An 18,207-nucleotide genomic window follows, 5' to 3' on the forward strand; every position below is an offset into this window, starting at 1 on the left:
TGTCATCTGACTACTGACATCTGTGTTCAAGGGGAAGTGGAATGTGATGCAGACAAGAGTTTACTTTACAAAAAAGGACGAAATGGAAAACATTCATAGTCAAACCTGAAGGCAAGATAGGTGGAAGAAAGTTTAAAAGGAGGACAGAAAGCAAAGTCTAAGTTGAATTGATCATTTTGTAGATCAGTTGATAAAAATGTTGATAGAGAAAAAAGTACTACAGCTGATTCCAAGACCTATTTTGTTAGAAGCAAGGAACCTCTCAACTGTGCCGAAACCCAGGATTGAACCAGGGACCTTTAGATCTTCAGTCTAACGCTCTCCCAACTTAGCTATTTCGGCCTGCTTATAGCTGTGGTTATCATACTTTAATTTAAACCATTTAACAAAATAGATGCAGGACCTGGATTTTTAACCTCATATGGTGAGATATGTTTTAAGGAGTCCTGTATCATTCCGCAATTAACTGGTGCAATGGGTAAATAGCATTTTTGGGATCCAGGTTAGGTAGTTGTTTTTTTAACTCTGAATGGACTAGCACTATATTACCCAGATATATTTGGCATGAGTAGGTAAGCAATGTCATCTGACTACTGACATCTGTGTTCAAGGGGAAGTGGAAGGTAATGCAGACAAGAGTTTACTTTACAAAAAAGCATGAAATGGGAAATATTCATTGTCAAACCTGAAGGTAAGAGAGGTGGAAGCAAGTTTAGAAGGAGGATATAAAGCAAAGTCTATGTTAAATTTATTGTGTTGTAGATCAGTTGGAAAAAATTTAATGAATAGAGAAAAAGTACTACAGCTGATTCCAAGACCTATTTTGTTAGAAGCAAGGAACCTCTCAACTGTGCCGAAACCCGGGATTGAACCAGGGACCTTTAGATCTTCAGTTTAACGCTCTCCCAACTGAGCTATTTCGGCCTTCTGATAGCTGTGGTCTTCATACTTTAATTTGAACCATTTAACAAAATAGATGCAGGACCTGGATTTTTAACCTCATATGGTAGAGATATGTTTTAAGAAGTCCTGTATCATTCCCCAGTTAACTGGTGCAATGGGTAAATAGCATTTTTGGGATCCAGGTTAGGTAGTTGTTTTTTAACTCTGAATGGACTAGCACTATATTACCTAGATATATTTGGCATGAGTAGGTAAGCAATGTCATCTGACTACTGACATCTGTGTTCAAGGGGAAGTGGAATGTGATGCAGACAAGAGTTTACTTTACAAAAAAGGACGAAATGGGAAACATTCATTGTCAAACCTGAAGGCAAGATAGGTGGAAGAAAGTTTAAAAAGAGGACAGAAAGCAAAGTCTATGTTGAATTGATCATTTTGTAGATCAGTTGATAAAAATGTTGATAGAGAAAAAAGTACTACAGCTTATTCCAAGACCTATTTTGTTAGAAGCAAGGAACCTCTCAACTGTGCCGAAACCCGGGATTGAACCAGGGACCTTTAGATCTTCAGTCTAACGCTCTCCCAACTGAGCTATTTCGGCCTTCTGATAGCTGGGGTCTTCATACTTTAATTTGAACCATTTAACAAAATAGATGCAGGACCTGGATTTTTAACCTCATATGGTAGAGATATGTTTTAAGGAGTCCTGTATCATTCCCCAGTTAACTGGTGCAATGGGTAAATAGCATTTTTGGGATCCAGGTTAGGTAGTTGTTTTTTTAACTCTGAATGGACTAGCACTATATTACCCAGATATATTTGGCATGAGTAGGTAAGCAATGTCATCTGACTACTGACATCTGTGTTCAAGGGGAAGTGGAATGTGATGCAGACAAGAGTTTACTTTACAAAAAAGGACGAAATGGAAAACATTCATAGTCAAACCTGAAGGCAAGATAGGTGGAAGAAAGTTTAAAAGGAGGACAGAAAGCAAAGTCTAAGTTGAATTGATCATTTTGTAGATCAGTTGATAAAAATGTTGATAGAGAAAAAAGTACTACAGCTGATTCCAAGACCTATTTTGTTAGAAGCAAGGAACCTCTCAACTGTGCCGAAACCCAGGATTGAACCAGGGACCTTTAGATCTTCAGTCTAACGCTCTCCCAACTTAGCTATTTCGGCCTGCTTATAGCTGTGGTTATCATACTTTAATTTAAACCATTTAACAAAATAGATGCAGGACCTGGATTTTTAACCTCATATGGTAGAGATATGTTTTAAGGAGTCCTGTATCATTCCGCAATTAACTGGTACAATGGGTAAATAGCATTTTTTGGATCCAGGTTAGGTAGTTGTTTTTTTAACTCTGAATGGACTAGCACTATATTATCCAGATATATTTGGCATGAGTAGGTAAGCAATGTCATCTGACTACTGACATCTGTGTTCAAGGGGAAGTGGAAGGTAATGCAGACAAGAGTTTACTTTACAAAAAAGCATGAAATGGGAAATATTCATTGTCAAACCTGAAGGTAAGAGAGGTGGAAGCAAGTTTAGAAGGAGGACATAAAGCAAAGTCTATGTTAAATTGATTGTGTTGTAGATCAGTTGGAAAAAATTTGATGAATAGAGAAAAAGTACTACAGCTGATTCCAAGACCTATTTTGTTAGAAGCAAGGAACCTCTCAACTGTGCCGAAACCTGGGATTGAACCAGGGACCTTTAGATCTTCAGTCTAACGCTCTCCCAACTGAGCTATTTCGGCCTTCTGATAGCTTGGGTCTTCATACTTTAATTTGAACCATTTAACAAAATAGATGCAGGACCTGGATTTTTAACCTCATATGGTAGAGATATGTTTTAAGGAGTCCTGTATCATTCCCAATTAACTGGTGCAATGGGTAAATAGCATTTTTGGGATCCAGGTTAGGTAGTTGTTTTTTAACTCTGAATGGACTAGCACTATATTACCTAGATATATTTGGCATGAGTAGTTAAGCAATGTCATCTGACTACTGACATCTGTGTTCAAGGGGAAGTGGAATGTGATGCAGACAAGAGTTTACTTTACAAAAAAGGACGAAATGGGAAACATTCATTGTGAAACCTGAAGGCAAGATAGGTGGAAGAAAGTTTAAAAGGAGGACAGAAAGCAAAGTCTATGTTGAATTGATCATTTTGTAGATCAGTTGATAAAAATGTTGATAGAGAAAAAAGTACTACAGCTGATTCCAAGACCTATTTTATTAGAAGCAAGGAACCTCTCAACTGTGCCGAAAGCCGGGATTGAACCAGGGACCATTAGATCTTCAGTCTTACGCTCTCCCAACTGAGCTATTGCGGCCTGCTTATAGCTGTGGTCTTCATACTTTAATTTAAATCATTTAACAAAATAGATGCAGGACCTGGATTTTTAACCTCATATGGTAGAGATATGTTTTAAGGAGTCCTGTATCATTCCGCAATTAACTGGTGCAATGGGTAAATAGCATTTTTGGGATCCAGGTTAGGTAGTTGTTTTTTTAACTCTGAATGGACTAGCACTATATTACCCAGATATATTTGGCATGAGTAGGTAAGCAATGTCATCTAACTACTGACATCTGTGTTCAAGGGGAAGTGGAAGGTAATGCAGACAAGAGTTTACTTTACAAAAAAGCATGAAATGGGAAATATTCATTGTCAAACCTGAAGGTAAGAGAGGTGGAAGCAAGTTTAGAAGGAGGACATAAAGCAAAGTCTATGTTAAATTGATTGTGTTGTAGATCAGTTGGAAATAAATTGATGAATAGAGAAAAAGTACTACAGCTGATTCCAAGACCTATTTTGTTAGAAGCAAGGAACCTCTCAACTGTGCCGAAACCCGGGATTGAACCAGGGACCTTTAGATCTTCAGTCTAACGCTCTCCCAACTGAGCTATTTCAGCATTCTGATAGCTGGGGTCTTCATACTTTAATTTGAACCATTTAACAAAATAGATGCAGGACCTGGATTTTTAACCTCATATGGTAGAGATATGTTTTAAGGAGTCCTGTATCATTCCCCAGTTAACTGGTGCAATGGGTAAATAGCATTTTTGGGATCCAGGTTAGGTAGTTGTTTTTTTAACTCTGAATGGACTAGCACTATATTACCTAGATATATTTGGCATGAGTAGGTAAGCAATGTCATCTGACTACTGACATCTGTGTTCAAGGGGAAGTGGAATGTGATGCAGACAAGAGTTTACTTTACAAAAAAGGACGAAGTGGGAAACATTCATTGTCAAACCTGAAGGCAAGATAGGTGGAAGAAAGTTTAAAAGGAGGACAGAAAGCAAAGTCTATGTTGAATTGATCATTTTGTAGATCAGTTGATAAAAATGTTGATAGAGAAAAAAGTACTACAGCTGAATCCATGACCTATTTTGTTAGAAGCAAGGAACCTCTCAACTGTGCCGAAACCCGGGATTGAACCAGGGACCTTTAGATCTTCAGTCTAAGGCTGTCCCAACTGAGCTATTTCGGCCTGCTTAAAGCTGTGGTCTTCATACTTTAATTTAAACCATTTAACAAAATAGATGCAGGACCTGGATTTTTAACCTCATGTGGTAGAGATATGTTTTAAGGAGTCCTGTATCATTCCCCAGTTAACTGGTGCAATGGGTAAATAGCATTTTTGGGATCCAGGTTAGGTAGTTGTTTTTTTAACTCTGAATGGACTAGCACTATATTACCCAGATATATTTGGCATGAGTAGGTAAGCAATGTCATCTGACTACTGACATCTGTGTTCAAGGGGAAGTGGAAGGTAATGCAGACAAGAGTTTACTTTACAAAAAAGCATGAAATGGGAAATATTCATTGTCAAACCTGAAGGTAAGAGAGGTGGAAGCAAGTTTAGAAGGAGGACATAAAGCAAAGTCTATGTTAAATTGATTGTGTTGTAGATCAGTTGGAAAAAATTTGATGAATAGAGAAAAAGTACTACAGCTGATTCCAAGACCTATTTTGTTAGAAGCAAGGAACCTCTCAACTGTGCCGAAACCCGGGATTGAACCAGGGACCTTTAGATCTTCAGTCTAACGCTCTCCCAACTGAGCTATTTCAGCATTCTGATAGCTGGGGTCTTCATACTTTAATTTGAACCATTTAACAAAATAGATGCAGGACCTGGATTTTTAACCTCATATGGTAGAGATATGTTTTAAGGAGTCCTGTATCATTCCCCAGTTAACTGGTGCAATGGGTAAATAGCATTTTTGGGATCCAGGTTAGGTAGTTGTTTTTTTAACTCTGAATGGACTAGCACTATATTACCTAGATATATTTGGCATGAGTAGGTAAGCAATGTCATCTGACTACTGACATCTGTGTTCAAGGGGAAGTGGAATGTGATGCAGACAAGAGTTTACTTTACAAAAAAGGACGAAGTGGGAAACATTCATTGTCAAACCTGAAGGCAAGATAGGTGGAAGAAAGTTTAAAAGGAGGACAGAAAGCAAAGTCTATGTTGAATTGATCATTTTGTAGATCAGTTGATAAAAATGTTGATAGAGAAAAAAGTACTACAGCTGAATCCATGACCTATTTTGTTAGAAGCAAGGAACCTCTCAACTGTGCCGAAACCCGGGATTGAACCAGGGACCTTTAGATCTTCAGTCTAAGGCTGTCCCAACTGAGCTATTTCGGCCTGCTTAAAGCTGTGGTCTTCATACTTTAATTTAAACCATTTAACAAAATAGATGCAGGACCTGGATTTTTAACCTCATGTGGTAGAGATATGTTTTAAGGAGTCCTGTATCATTCCCCAGTTAACTGGTGCAATGGGTAAATAGCATTTTTGGGATCCAGGTTAGGTAGTTGTTTTTTTAACTCTGAATGGACTAGCACTATATTACCCAGATATATTTGGCATGAGTAGGTAAGCAATGTCATCTGACTACTGACATCTGTGTTCAAGGGGAAGTGGAAGGTAATGCAGACAAGAGTTTACTTTACAAAAAAGCATGAAATGGGAAATATTCATTGTCAAACCTGAAGGTAAGAGAGGTGGAAGCAAGTTTAGAAGGAGGACATAAAGCAAAGTCTATGTTAAATTGATTGTGTTGTAGATCAGTTGGAAAAAATTTGATGAATAGAGAAAAAGTACTACAGCTGATTCCAAGACCTATTTTGTTAGAAGCAAGGAACGTCTCAACTGTGCCGAAACTCAGGATTGAACCAGGGACCTTTAGATCTTCAGTCTAACGCTCTCCGAACTGAGCTATTTCAGCCTTCTGATAGCTGGGGTCTTCATACTTTAATTTGAACCATTTAACAAAATAGATGCAGGACCTGGATTTTTAACCTCATATGGTAGAGATATGTTTTAAGGAGTCCTGTATCATTCCCCAGTTAACTGGTGCAATGGGTAAATAGCATTTTTGGGATCCAGGTTAGGTAGTTGTTTTTTTAACTCTGAATGGACTAGCACTATATTACCCAGATATATTTGGCATGAGTAGGTAAGCAATGTCATCTGACTACTGACATCTGTGTTCAAGGGGAAGTGGAATGTGATGCAGACAAGAGTTTACTTTACAAAAAAGGACGAAATGGAAAACATTCATAGTCAAACCGGAAGGCAAGATAGGTGGAAGAAAGTTTAAAAGGAGGACAGAAAGCAAAGTCTATGTTGAATTGATCATTTTGTAGATCAGTTGACAAAAATGTTAATAGAGAAAAAGTACTACAGCTGATTCCAAGACCTATTTTGTTAGAAGCAAGGAACCTCTCAACTGTGCCGAAACCCGGGATTGAACCAGGGACCTTTAGATCTTCAGTCTAACGCTCTCCCAACTGAGCTATTTCGGCCTTCTGATAGCTGGGGTCTTCATACTTTAATTTGAACCATTTAACAAAATAGATGCAGTACCTGGATTTTTAACCTCATATGGTAGAGATATGTTTTAAGGAGTCCTGTATCATTCCCCAGTTAACTGGTGCAATGGGTAAATAGCATTTTTGGGATCCAGGTTAGGTAGTTGTTTTTTTAACTCTGAATGGACTAGCACTATATTACCCAGATATATTTGGCATGAGTAGGTAAGCAATGTCATCTGACTACTGACATCTGTGTTCAAGGGGAAGTGGAATGTGATGCAGACAAGAGTTTACTTTACAAAAAAGGACGAAATGGAAAACATTCATAGTCAAACCTGAAGGCAAGATAGGTGGAAGAAAGTTTAAAAGGAGGACAGAAAGCAAAGTCTAAGTTGAATTGATCATTTTGTAGATCAGTTGATAAAAATGTTGATAGAGAAAAAAGTACTACAGCTGATTCCAAGACCTATTTTGTTAGAAGCAAGGAACCTCTCAACTGTGCCGAAACCCAGGATTGAACCAGGGACCTTTAGATCTTCAGTCTAACGCTCTCCCAACTTAGCTATTTCGGCCTGCTTATAGCTGTGGTTATCATACTTTAATTTAAACCATTTAACAAAATAGATGCAGGACCTGGATTTTTAACCTCATATGGTGAGATATGTTTTAAGGAGTCCTGTATCATTCCGCAATTAACTGGTGCAATGGGTAAATAGCATTTTTGGGATCCAGGTTAGGTAGTTGTTTTTTTAACTCTGAATGGACTAGCACTATATTACCCAGATATATTTGGCATGAGTAGGTAAGCAATGTCATCTGACTACTGACATCTGTGTTCAAGGGGAAGTGGAAGGTAATGCAGACAAGAGTTTACTTTACAAAAAAGCATGAAATGGGAAATATTCATTGTCAAACCTGAAGGTAAGAGAGGTGGAAGCAAGTTTAGAAGGAGGATATAAAGCAAAGTCTATGTTAAATTTATTGTGTTGTAGATCAGTTGGAAAAAATTTAATGAATAGAGAAAAAGTACTACAGCTGATTCCAAGACCTATTTTGTTAGAAGCAAGGAACCTCTCAACTGTGCCGAAACCCGGGATTGAACCAGGGACCTTTAGATCTTCAGTTTAACGCTCTCCCAACTGAGCTATTTCGGCCTTCTGATAGCTGTGGTCTTCATACTTTAATTTGAACCATTTAACAAAATAGATGCAGGACCTGGATTTTTAACCTCATATGGTAGAGATATGTTTTAAGAAGTCCTGTATCATTCCCCAGTTAACTGGTGCAATGGGTAAATAGCATTTTTGGGATCCAGGTTAGGTAGTTGTTTTTTAACTCTGAATGGACTAGCACTATATTACCTAGATATATTTGGCATGAGTAGGTAAGCAATGTCATCTGACTACTGACATCTGTGTTCAAGGGGAAGTGGAATGTGATGCAGACAAGAGTTTACTTTACAAAAAAGGACGAAATGGGAAACATTCATTGTCAAACCTGAAGGCAAGATAGGTGGAAGAAAGTTTAAAAAGAGGACAGAAAGCAAAGTCTATGTTGAATTGATCATTTTGTAGATCAGTTGATAAAAATGTTGATAGAGAAAAAAGTACTACAGCTTATTCCAAGACCTATTTTGTTAGAAGCAAGGAACCTCTCAACTGTGCCGAAACCCGGGATTGAACCAGGGACCTTTAGATCTTCAGTCTAACGCTCTCCCAACTGAGCTATTTCGGCCTTCTGATAGCTGGGGTCTTCATACTTTAATTTGAACCATTTAACAAAATAGATGCAGGACCTGGATTTTTAACCTCATATGGTAGAGATATGTTTTAAGGAGTCCTGTATCATTCCCCAGTTAACTGGTGCAATGGGTAAATAGCATTTTTGGGATCCAGGTTAGGTAGTTGTTTTTTTAACTGTGAATGGACTAGCACTATATTACCCAGATATATTTGGCATGAGTAGGTAAGCAATGTCATCTGACTACTGACATCTGTGTTCAAGGGGAAGTGGAATGTGATGCAGACAAGAGTTTACTTTACAAAAAAGGACGAAATGGAAAACATTCATAGTCAAACCTGAAGGCAAGATAGGTGGAAGAAAGTTTAAAAGGAGGACAGAAAGCAAAGTCTATGTTGAATTGATCATTTTGTAGATCAGTTGATAAAAATGTTGATAGAGAAAAAAGTACTACAGCTGATTCCAAGACCCATTTTGTTAGAAGCAAGGAACCTCTCAACTGTGCCGAAACCCGGGATTGAACCAGGGACCTTTAGATCTTCAGTCTAACGCTCTCCCAACTGAGCTATTTCGGCCTTCTGATAGCTGGGGTCTTCATACTTTAATTTGAACCATTTAACAAAATAGATGCAGGACCTGGATTTTTAACCTCATATGGTAGAGATATGTTTTATGGAGTCCTGTATCATTCCCAATTAACTGGTGCAATGGGTAAATAGCATTTTTGGGATCCAGGTTAGGTAGTTGTTTTTTTAACTCTGAATGGACTAGCACTATATTACCTAGATATATTTGGCATGAGTAGTTAAGCAATGTCATCTGACTACTGACATCTGTGTTCAAGGGGAAGTGGAATGTGATGCAGACAAGAGTTTACTTTACAAAAAAGGACGAAATGGGAAACATTAATTGTGAAACCTGAAGGCAAGATAGGTGGAAGAAAGTTTAAAAGGAGGACAGAAAGCAAAGTCTATGTTGAATTGATCATTTTGTAGATCAGTTGATAAAAATGTTGATAGAGAAAAAAGTACTACAGATGATTCCAAGACCTATTTTGTTAGAAGCAAGGAACCTATCAACTGTGCCGAAACCCGGGATTGAACCAGGGACCTTTAGATCTTCAGTCTTACGCTCTCCCAACTGAGTTATTGCGGCCTGCTTATAGCTGTAGTCTTCATACTTTAATTTAAATCATTTAACAAAATAGATGCATGACCTGGATTTTTAACCTCATATGGTAGAGATATGTTTTAAGGAGTCCGGTATCATTCCGCAATTAACTGGTGCAATGGGCAAATAGCATTTTTGGGATCCAGGTTAGGTAGTTGTTTTTTTAACTCTGAATGGACTAGCACTATATTACCCAGATATATTTGGCATGAGTAGGTAAGCAATGTCATCTGACTACTGACATCTGTGTTCAAGGGGAAGTGGAAGGTAATGCAGACAAGAGTTTACTTTACAAAAAAGCATGAAATGGGAAATATTCATTGTCAAACCTGAAGGTAAGAGAGGTGGAAGCAAGTTTAGAAGGAGGACATAAAGCAAAGTCTATGTTAAATTGATTGTGTTGTAGATCAGTTGGAAAAAATTTGATGAATAGAGAAAAAGTACTACAGCTGATTCCAAGACCTATTTTGTTAGAAGCAAGGAACCTCTCAACTGTGCCGAAACCCGGGATTGAACCAGGGACCTTTAGATCTTCAGTCTAACGCTCTCCCAACTGAGCTATTTCAGCATTCTGATAGCTGGGGTCTTCATACTTTAATTTGAACCATTTAACAAAATAGATGCAGGACCTGGATTTTTAACCTCATATGGTAGAGATATGTTTTAAGGAGTCCTGTATCATTCCCCAGTTAACTGGTGCAATGGGTAAATAGCATTTTTGGGATCCAGGTTAGGTAGTTGTTTTTTTAACTCTGAATGGACTAGCACTATATTACCCAGATATATTTGGCATGAGTAGGTAAGCAATGTCATCTGACTACTGACATCTGTGTTCAAGGGGAAGTGGAATGTGATGCAGACAAGAGTTTACTTTACAAAAAAGGACGAAATGGAAAACATTCATAGTCAAACCTGAAGGCAAGATAGGTGGAAGAAAGTTTAAAAGGAGGACAGAAAGCAAAGTCTAAGTTGAATTGATCATTTTGTAGATCAGTTGATAAAAATGTTGATAGAGAAAAAAGTGCTACAGCTGATTCCAAGACCTATTTTGTTAGAAGCAAGGAACCTCTCAACTGTGCCGAAACCCAGGATTGAACCAGGGACCTTTAGTTCTTCAGTCTAACGCTCTCCCAACTTAGCTATTTCGGCCTGCTTATAGCTGTGGTTATCATACTTTAATTTAAACCATTTAACAAAATAGATGCAGGACCTGGATTTTTAACCTCATATGGTGAGATATGTTTTAAGGAGTCCTGTATCATTCCGCAATTAACTGGTGCAATGGGTAAATAGCATTTTTGGGATCCAGGTTAGGTAGTTGTTTTTTTAACTCTGAATGGACTAGCACTATATTACCCAGATATATTTGGCATGAGTAGGTAAGCAATGTCATCTGACTACTGACATCTGTGTTCAAGGGGAAGTGGAAGGTAATGCAGACAAGAGTTTACTTTACAAAAAAGCATGAAATGGGAAATATTCATTGTCAAACCTGAAGGTAAGAGAGGTGGAAGCAAGTTTAGAAGGAGGATATAAAGCAAAGTCTATGTTAAATTTATGGTGTTGTAGATCAGTTGGAAAAAATTTAATGAATAGAGAAAAAGTACTACAGCTGATTCCAAGACCTATTTTGTTAGAAGCAAGGAACCTCTCAACTGTGCCGAAAGCCGGGATTGAACCAGGGACCTTTAGATCTTCAGTTTAACGCTCTCCCAACTGAGCTATTTCGGCCTTCTGATAGCTGTGGTCTTCATACTTTAATTTGAACCATTTAACAAAATAGATGCAGGACCTGGATTTTTAACCTCATATGGTAGAGATATGTTTTAAGAAGTCCTGTATCATTCCCCAGTTAACTGGTGCAATGGGTAAATAGCATTTTTGGGATCCAGGTTAGGTAGTTGTTTTTTAACTCTGAATGGACTAGCACTATATTACCTAGATATATTTGGCATGAGTAGGTAAGCAATGTCATCTGACTACTGACATCTGTGTTCAAGGGGAAGTGGAATGTGATGCAGACAAGAGTTTACTTTACAAAAAAGGACGAAATGGGAAACATTCATTGTCAAACCTGAAGGCAAGATAGGTGGAAGAAAGTTTAAAAAGAGGACAGAAAGCAAAGTCTATGTTGAATTGATCATTTTGTAGATCAGTTGATAAAAATGTTGATAGAGAAAAAAGTACTACAGCTTATTCCAAGACCTATTTTGTTAGAAGCAAGGAACCTCTCAACTGTGCCGAAACCCGGGATTGAACCAGGGACCTTTAGATCTTCAGTCTAACGCTCTCCCAACTGAGCTATTGCGGCCTGCTTATAGCTGTGGTCTTCATACTTTAATGTAAACCATTTAACAAAATAGATGCAGGACCTGGATTTTTAACCTCATATGGTAGAGATATGTTTTAAGGAGTCCTGTATCATTCCGCAATTAACTGGTGCAATGGGTAAATAGCATTTTTGGGATCCAGGTTAGGTAGTTGTTTTTTTAACTCTGAATGGACTAGCACTATATTACCCGGATATTTTTGGCATGAGTAGGTAAGCAATGTCATCTGACTACTGACATCTGTATTCAAGGGGAGGTGGAAGGTAATGCAGACAAGAGTTTACTTTACAAAAAAGCATGAAATGGGAAATATTCATTGTCAAACCTGAAGGTAAGAGAGGTGGAAGCAAGTTTAGAAGGAGGACATAAAGCAAAGTCTATGTTAAATTGATTGTGTTGTAGATCAGTTGGAAAAAAATTGATGAATAGAGAAAAAGTACTACAGCTGATTCCAAGACCTATTTTGTTAGAAGCAAGGAACCTCTCAACTGTGCCGAAACCCGGGATTGAACCAGGGACCTTTAGATCTTCAGTCTAACGCTCTCCCAACTGAGCTATTTCGGCCTGCTTATAGCTGTGGTCTTCATACTTTAATTTAAACCATTTAACAAAATAGATGCAGGACCTGGATTTTTAACCTCATATGGTAGAGATCTGTTTTAAGGAGTCCTGTATCATTCCGCAATTAACTGGTACAATGGGTAAATAGCATTTTTTGGATCCAGGTTAGGTAGTTGTTTTTTTAACTCTGAATGGACTAGCACTATATTACCCAGATATATTTGGCATGAGTAGGTAAGCAATGTCATCGGACTACTGACATCTGTGTTCAAGGGGAAGTGGAAGGTAATGCAGACAAGAGTTTACTTTACAAAAAAGCATGAAATGGGAAATATTCATTGTCAAACCTGAAGGTAAGAGAGGTGGAAGCAAGTTTAGAAGGAGGACATAAAGCAAAGTCTATGTAAAATTGATTGTGTTGTAGATCAGTTGGAAAAAATTTGATGAATAGAGAAAAAGTACTACAGCTGATTCCAAGACCTATTTTGTTAGAAGCAAGGAACCTCTCAACTGTGCCGAAACCCGGGATTGAACCAGGGACCTTTAGATTTTCAGTCTAACACTCTCCCAACTGAGCTATTTCAGCCTTCTGATAGCTGTGGTCTTCATACTTTAATTTGAACCATTTAACAAAATAGATGCATGACCTGGATTTTTAACCTCATATGGTAGAGATATGTTTTAAGGAGTCCTGTATCATTCCCCAATTAACTGGTGCAATGGGTAAATAGCATTTTTGGGATCCAGGTTAGGTAGTTGTTTTTTTAACTCTGAATGGACTAGCACTATATTACCTAGATATATTTGGCATGAGTAGGTAAGCAATGTCATCTGACTACTGACATCTGTGTTCAAGGGGAAGTGGAATGTGTTGCAGACAAGAGTTTACTTTACAAAAAAGGACGAAATGGGAAACATTCATTGTCAAACCTGAAGGCAAGATAGGTGGAAGAAAGTTTAAAAAGAGGACAGAAAGCAAAGTCTATGTTGAATTGATCATTTTGTAGATCAGTTGATAAAAATGTTGATAGAGAAAAAAGTACTACAGCTTATTCCAAGACCTATTTTGTTAGAAGCAAGGAACCTCTCAACTGTGCCGAAACCTGGTATTGAACCAGGGACCTTTAGATCTTCAGTCTAACGCTCTCCCAACTGAGCTATTGCGGCCTGCTTATAGCTGTGGTCTTCATACTTTAATTTAAACCATTTAACAAAATAGATGCAGGACCTGGATTTTTAACCTCATATGGTAGAGATATGTTTTAAGGAGTCCTGTATCATTCCGCAATTAACTGGTGCAATGGGAAAATAGCAGTTTTGGGATCCAGGTTAGGTAGTTGTTTTTTTAACTCTGAATGGACTAGCACTATATTACCCAGATATATTTGGCATGAGTAGGTAAGCAATGTCATCTGACTACTGACATCTGTATTCAAGGGGAGGTGGAAGGTAATGCAGACAAGAGTTTACTTTACAAAAAAGCATGAAATGGGAAATATTCATTGTCAAACCTGAAGGTAAGAGAGGTGGAAGCAAGTTTAGAAGGAGGACATAAAGCAAAGTCTATGTTAAATTGATTGTGTTGTAGATCAGTTGGAAAAAATGTGATGAATAGAGAAAAAGTACTACAGCTGATTCCAAGACCTATTTTGTTAGAAGCAAGGAACCGCTCAACTGTGCCGAAACCCAGGATTGAACAAGGGACCTTTACATCTTCAGTCTAACGCTCTCCCAACTGAGCTATTTCGACCTGTTTATAGCTGTGGTCTTCATACTTTAATTTAAACCATTTAACAAAATAGATGCAGGACCTGGATTTTTAACCTCATATGGTAGAGATATGTTTTAAGGAGTCCTGTATCATTCCCCAGTTAACTGGTGCAATGGGTAAATAGCATTTTTGGGATCCAGGTTAGGTAGTTGTTTTTTTAACTCTGAATGGACTAGCACTATATTACCTAGATATATTTGGCATGAGTAGGTAAGCAATGTCATCTGACTACTGACATCTGTGTTCAAGGGGAAGTGGAATGTGATGCAGACAAGAGTTTACTTTACAAAAAAGGACGAAATGGGAAACATTCATTGTCAAACCTGAAGGCAAGATAGGTGGAAGAAAGTTTAAAAGGAGGACAGAAAGCAAAGTCTATGTTGAATTGATCATTTTGTAGATCAGTTGATAAAAATGTTGATAGAGAAAAAAGTACTACAGCTGATTCCAAGACCTATTTTGTTAGAAGCAAGGAACCTCTCAACTGTGCCGAAACCCGGGACATTTAGATCTTCAGTCTAACGCTCTCCCAACTGAGCTATTGCGGCCTGCTTATAGCTGTGGTCTTCATACTTTAATTTAAACCATTTAACAAAATAGATTCAGGACCTGGATTTTTAACCTCATATGGTAGAGATATGTTTTAAGGAGTCCTGTATCATTCCGCAATTAACTGGTGCAATGGGCAAATAGCAGTTTTGGGATCCAGGTTAGGTAGTTGTTTTTTTAACTCTGAATGGACTAGCACTATATTACCCAGATATATTTGGCATGAGTAGGTAAGCAATGTCATCTGACTACTGACATCTGTATTCAAGGGGAGGTGGAAGGTAATGCAGACAAGAGTTTACTTTACAAAAAAGCATGAAATGGGAAATATTCATTGTCAAACCTGAAGGTAAGAGAGGTGGAAGCAAGTTTAGAAGGAGGACATAAAGCAAAGTCTATGTTAAATTGATTGTGTTGTAGATCAGTTGGAAAAAATTTGATGAATAGAGAAAAAGTACTACAGCTGATTCCAAGACCTATTTTGTTAGAAGCAAGGAACCTCTCAACTGTGCCGAAACCCGGGATTGAACCAGGGACCTTTAGATCTTCAGTCTAACGCTCTCCCAACTGAGCTATTTCGGCCTGCTTATAGCTTTGGTCTTCATACTTTAATTTAAACCATTTAACAAAATAGATGCAGGGCCTGGATTTTTAACCTCATATGGTAGAGATATGTTTTAAGGAGTCCTGTATCATTCCGCAATTAACTGGTACAATGGGTAAATAGCATTTTTTGGATCCAGGTTAGGTAGTTGTTTTTTAACTCTGAATGGACTAGCACTATATTACCCAGATATATTTGGCATGAGTAGGTAAGCAATGTCATCTGACTACTGACATTTGTGTTCAAGGGGAAGTGGAAGGTAATGCAGACAAGAGTTTACTTTACAAAAAAGCATGAAATGGGAAATATTCATTGTCAAACCTGAAGGTAAGAGAGGTGGAAGCAAGTTTAGAAGGAGGATATAAAGCAAAGTCTATGTTAAATTTATTGTGTTGTAGATCAGTTGGAAAAAATTTAATGAATAGAGAAAAAGTACTACAGCTGATTCCAAGACCTATTTTGTTAGAAGCAAGGAACCTCTCAACTGTGCCGAAACCCGGGATTGAACCAGGGACCTTTAGATCTTCAGTCTAATGCTCTCCCAACTTAGCTATTTCGGCCTTCTGATAGCTGGGGTCTTCATACTTTAATTTGAACCATTTAAAAAAATAGATGCAGGACCTGGATTTTTAACCTCATATGGTAGAGATATGTTTTAAGGAGTCCTGTATCATTCCGCAATTAACTGGTACAATGGGTAAATAGCATTTTTTGGATCCAGGTTAGGTAGTTGTTTTTTTAACTCTGAATGGACTAGCACTATATTACCCAGATATATTTGGCATGAGTAGTTAAGCAATGTCATCTGACTACTGACATCTGTGTTCAAGGGGAAGTGGAATGTGATGCAGACAAGAGTTTACTTTACAAAAAAGGACGAAATGGGAAACATTCATTGTGAATCCTGAAGGCAAGATATGTGGATGAAAGTTTAAAAGGAGGACAGAAAGCAAAGTCTATGTTGAATTGATCATTTTGTAGATCAGTTGATAAAAATGTTAATAGAGAAAAAAGTACTACAGCTGATTCCAAGACCTATTTTGTTAGAAGCAAGGAACCTCTCAACTGTGCCGAAACCCGGGATTGAACCAGGGACCTTTAGATCTTCAGTCTTACGCTCTCCCAACTGAGCTATTGCGGCCTGCTTATAGCTGTGGTCTTCATACTTTAATTTAAATCATTTAACAAAATAGATGCAGGACCTGGATTTTTAACCTCATATGGTAGAGATATGTTTTAAGGAGTCCTGTATCATTCCGCAATTAACTGGTGCAATGGGCAAATAGCATTTTTGGGATCCAGGTTAGGTAGTTGTTTTTTTAACTCTGAATGGACTAGCACTATATTACCCAGATATATTTGGCATGAGTAGGTAAGCAATGTCATCTGACTACTGACATCTGTGTTCAAGGGGAAGTGGAAGGTAATGCAGACAAGAGTTTACTTTACAAAAAAGCATGAAATGGGAAATATTCATTGTCAAACCTGAAGGTAAGAGAGGTGGAAGCAAGTTTAGAAGGAGGACATAAAGCAAAGTCTATGTTAAATTGATTGTGTTGTAGATCAGTTGGAAAAAAATTGATGAATAGAGAAAAAGTACTACAGCTGATTCCAAGACCTATTTTGTTAGAAGCAAGGAACCTCTCAACTGTGCCGAAACCCGGGATTGAACCAGGGACCTTTAGATCTTCAGTCTAACGCTCTCCCAACTGAGCTATTTCGGCCTTCTGATAGCTGGGGTCTTCATACTTTAATTTGAACCATTTAACAAAATAGATGCAGGACCTGGATTTTTAACCTCATATGGTAGAGATATGTTTTACGGAGTCCTGTATCATTCCCCAGTTAACTGGTGCAATGGGTAAATAGCATTTTTGGGATCCAGGTTAGGTAGTTGTTTTTTTAACTCTGAATGGACTAGCACTATATTACCCAGATATATTTGGCATGAGTAGGTAAGCAATGTCATCTGACTACTGACATCTGTGTTCAAGGGGAAGTGGAATGTGATGCAGACAAGAGTTTACTTTACAAAAAAGGACAAAATGGAAAACATTCATAGTCAAACCTGAAGGCAAGATAGGTGGAAGAAAGTTTAAAAGGAGGACAGAAAGCAAAGTCTATGTTGAATTGATCATTTTGTAGATCAGTTGATAAAAATGTTGATAGAGAAAAAAGTACTACGGCTGATTCCAAGACCTATTTTTTTAGAAGCAAGGAACCTCTCAACTGTGCCGAAACCCGGGATTGAACCAGGGACCTTTAGATCTTCAGTCTAACGCTCTCCCAACTGAGCTATTTCGGCCTTCTGATAGCTGGGGTCTTCATACTTTAATTTGAACCATTTAACAAAATAGATGCAGGACCTGGATTTTTAACCTCATATGGTAGAGATATGTTTTAAGGAGTCCTGTATCATTCCCAATTAACTGGTGCAATGGGTAAATAGCATTTTTGGGATCCAGGTTAGGTAGTTGTTTTTTTAACTCTGAATGGACTAGCACTATATTACCTAGATATATTTGGCATGAGTAGTTAAGCAATGTCATCTGACTACTGACATCTGTGTTCAAGGGGAAGTGGAATGTGATGCAGACAAGAGTTTACTTTACAAAAAAGGACGAAATGGGAAACATTCATTGTGAAACCTGAAGGCAAGATAGGTGGAAGAAAGTTTAAAAGGAGGACAGAAAGCAAAGTCTATGTTGAATTGATCATTTTGTAGATCAGTTGAT

General features: G+C 37.9%; 9 non-coding genes across 9 annotated transcripts; all 9 read right to left on the reverse strand.

Moving 5' to 3' along the window:
* Positions 1-1,431: 1,431 nt before the first annotated feature.
* On the reverse strand, positions 1,432-1,504 carry TRNAF-GAA (transfer RNA phenylalanine (anticodon GAA)). Its single transcript has one exon. It is a non-coding gene; the product is annotated as a tRNA-Phe (tRNA).
* Positions 1,505-2,595: 1,091 nt separating this feature from the next.
* TRNAF-GAA (transfer RNA phenylalanine (anticodon GAA)) lies at positions 2,596-2,668 on the reverse strand. Its single transcript has one exon. It is a non-coding gene; the product is annotated as a tRNA-Phe (tRNA).
* A 3,997-nt stretch (positions 2,669-6,665) lies between these two features.
* Positions 6,666-6,738, reverse strand: TRNAF-GAA (transfer RNA phenylalanine (anticodon GAA)). The gene has a single exon. It is a non-coding gene; the product is annotated as a tRNA-Phe (tRNA).
* Positions 6,739-8,408: 1,670 nt separating this feature from the next.
* On the reverse strand, positions 8,409-8,481 carry TRNAF-GAA (transfer RNA phenylalanine (anticodon GAA)). The gene has a single exon. It is a non-coding gene; the product is annotated as a tRNA-Phe (tRNA).
* A 508-nt stretch (positions 8,482-8,989) lies between these two features.
* On the reverse strand, positions 8,990-9,062 carry TRNAF-GAA (transfer RNA phenylalanine (anticodon GAA)). Its single transcript has one exon. It is a non-coding gene; the product is annotated as a tRNA-Phe (tRNA).
* Positions 9,063-12,478: 3,416 nt separating this feature from the next.
* On the reverse strand, positions 12,479-12,551 carry TRNAF-GAA (transfer RNA phenylalanine (anticodon GAA)). The gene has a single exon. It is a non-coding gene; the product is annotated as a tRNA-Phe (tRNA).
* A 2,826-nt stretch (positions 12,552-15,377) lies between these two features.
* On the reverse strand, positions 15,378-15,450 carry TRNAF-GAA (transfer RNA phenylalanine (anticodon GAA)). Its single transcript has one exon. It is a non-coding gene; the product is annotated as a tRNA-Phe (tRNA).
* Positions 15,451-17,123: 1,673 nt separating this feature from the next.
* On the reverse strand, positions 17,124-17,196 carry TRNAF-GAA (transfer RNA phenylalanine (anticodon GAA)). The gene has a single exon. It is a non-coding gene; the product is annotated as a tRNA-Phe (tRNA).
* A 508-nt stretch (positions 17,197-17,704) lies between these two features.
* Positions 17,705-17,777, reverse strand: TRNAF-GAA (transfer RNA phenylalanine (anticodon GAA)). Its single transcript has one exon. It is a non-coding gene; the product is annotated as a tRNA-Phe (tRNA).
* Between the last annotated feature and the right edge of the window lie 430 nt (positions 17,778-18,207).

The sequence above is a fragment of the Lissotriton vulgaris genome, chromosome 8 (genome assembly GCF_964263255.1).
Source record: "Lissotriton vulgaris chromosome 8, aLisVul1.2, whole genome shotgun sequence".
Taxonomy (NCBI): domain Eukaryota; kingdom Metazoa; phylum Chordata; class Amphibia; order Caudata; family Salamandridae; genus Lissotriton; species Lissotriton vulgaris.